Genomic DNA, 2,686 nt, shown 5'->3' on the forward strand with positions numbered 1-2,686 from the left:
GTGCAGCAGATTTGCCTAATGCAATATGTCGTTTGATTTCTTGTCTGCTGCTTCCATGAGTGTTGATGGTTGATCCAAGAAGAATGAAGTCCTTGATAACTTCAATCTTTTCTCCATTGATAAGAATGTTGTTTATTGGTCCAGTGGTGAGGATTTTTGTTTCTTTTACATTAAGATGTAGTCCATACCGAAGGCTGTGCTCTTTGATCTTCATCAGTAAATATCTTAAGTCCTCTTCACTGTAGCAAGCAAGGTTGTATCATCTACATATAGCAGGTTGTGAATGAGTCTTCCTCCAATCCTGATGCCACATTTTTCTTCATATAACCCAGCTTCTTTCCATTAGAGAGATGCAAATCAAAACAATGAGGTATCATTTCACACCAGCAGTAATAGCAAAGATAAAAAAAGTAGAGGACAATAAATGCTGGCGAGGATGCGGAGAGACTGAGACCCTTCTACGTTGTTCAAGGGATTGCAAAATGGCCCAGCTACTCTGGAAAACAATATCGCTCTTCCTCAGAATGTTGGAAATAGAAATACCTTATGATCCAGCAATTCCTCTATTTGGTATTTACCCACATGAAATACAAACCATAACACGAGTAGATATATGCACACCAATGTTCATAGCAGCACTGTTTACAATAGCAAAAAGATGAAGACAGCCTAAATGTCCATCAATTGAAGAATCGATAAACAAACTGTGTGGTACATGCACACTATGCTACCTTGAAGAACAACAAGGAAGCTACAAGCTACCGTATAACATGGATGAACCTTGAGGACATTATACTGAGTGAAATAAGTCAGTCACAAAAAGAGAAATTCTGCATAGGACCATTATTGTAAAAGACTAAGAAAAAGAACCTACCCTAAAAGGGCAAAAAAAAAGTATATATATATATATATATATTTGCTGATCACCAGGATATATGGGATGAGAGGATGGGAGGGAGGGGAAGATAGAGCACAGGTTAGGGAATAGACACAGGATAGCTTGGGTGCTGGGTGGAGGGGACAATACACAAGAAGTGGGAGAGAAATAGAACAACAAGCTAGTTGGGAGAACCATTAGGCAGGTTCAAATGGGCTTAGTGGGACAGTGGTAAATGATGAGGTGTGCACAACCTTGGAACTATAGGGCTTCAGGATACAGGGATTGAGGCATGGTTTGAAGGGGTAAAAGAGAGGAATAATGTTAAGATGCTTGGCTGTCTTTTGAATCTTGGTTTCCCTTGCCTTCCATTGTAAAATAGTCACTTGATGGGGGAAGGAAGTAATAGCCAGAAACATCACAATAGAAAGCTTGTAAATCCGTCTTCAGCCTACAACTGATTAGAATACCTTTAAGGGGGCTAGAAGTTGCCCAGTGAAAGAGGCTTTCTGTGGAGCCTTTACATTGCATAAGACCATAGGTGGAATCCTGAACCCCATCCAATATCGTCAGAGGTAGAAAATTTCCACTGAAAGGACGAGTAGACCATCCTGGAGCGACCAGAAGTAAAAAAGATACTTCATGAAAGAAAGACTGTCAGGAAAAATCAGAAACAATAATGGCAGTCTGATTGGTTACTACAAGAACAAGTAAGCTGTTCACCCAGGAGCCATCAAGTCAATGGTTGGGACCCCTCAGAGCAAACTCCCTTCCAAGACTGAGACTCAAAGAACAGCCATGTGTTCTGGCTAGTGACCACGTTGGTCGCTGATAAGGGGAAGAGTGGGGAAAAACAGCAATGAAGTTGCGAGCTAAGTCTGACCACATTCAATAGACCCCTGTGAACCCGGGTAGAGACTTGGATGGTCAGCATACAGCAAGACCCAGGGACTCTAGGGCCCAGAGGCAGTGACATGGTCACAGAGGACTAGAGTGGAGAGTGAAGTGTCCAGCTGATAAGAAGTGAGGGGAGATGCACAATAACACTCATACTTGTAGATAGTACCACTTGACCTGGCTTCGATGGTTGGATGATCAGAACTCAACTAGAAGAAGAAGAGGGGAAAAAAAAAAAAGTGTAACCTGCTACAATTTGATGAAATTTACCTATACTTATGGATGTAATAGCTCAAAAAAGGGAACAAATCTTTACAGCAAAGATCACTCCCACCCCCTCGTTATACAGGTTTGACAGGGATGGGCAACTTAGACATTGGCTACCAAAAATGGGGTGCCTATACAGGCAAGAAGTGACTGGCATACAAGCTTTCTAGAGGGAACCTAGTTCCAAACGGGGTAGGGGAATGTATGAAATCAAATCTGTTGGGACCAGGCTGGTGAAAGGAAATAGGGATAAGACTTGTGGTACAACAGTGAATAATTGCCATCAGGATTGACTGTGAGGGTAAGAAATATAGAGGTAGATGCTTTTTAACAAAGGAGGGGAGTGATTGATTTTGTAGCCTAGGAGTGGAGGTCCCTGGGACCATCATTTGAGAAGAATGGAGAGCTGGACCTTACCCAGAGAGGCAGAGATGCCTGAGATGGAGACAAAGAAGATGACATGCACAGATGGAGTGGCTGGGGACACTGAATTTAGGGAGGTAGAGGGGCTGTGGGCTGATAGCCAGGGGGCCGGCCTATGGGTTTTACCCTTTGGTTATTTGACGATGCATGGAGGAGATTGTGATCATTACAATGAAATGAAATACGATAAGATGAATGTAAAACTGATATTCTTAAAAAGCT

At 42.3% G+C, this 2,686-nt stretch overlaps 1 protein-coding gene across 1 annotated transcript in view; it reads left to right on the forward strand.

Annotated features, from left to right (window-relative positions):
- Nucleotides 1-2,686, forward strand: part of LOC102815532 (ATP-binding cassette sub-family A member 13-like) — an 857,870-nt gene that overhangs the window by 802,128 nt on the left and 53,056 nt on the right. The window lies entirely within an intron of this gene.

This window comes from Chrysochloris asiatica, unplaced genomic scaffold (genome assembly GCF_000296735.1).
Source record: "Chrysochloris asiatica unplaced genomic scaffold, ChrAsi1.0 scaffold00282, whole genome shotgun sequence".
Taxonomy (NCBI): domain Eukaryota; kingdom Metazoa; phylum Chordata; class Mammalia; order Afrosoricida; family Chrysochloridae; genus Chrysochloris; species Chrysochloris asiatica.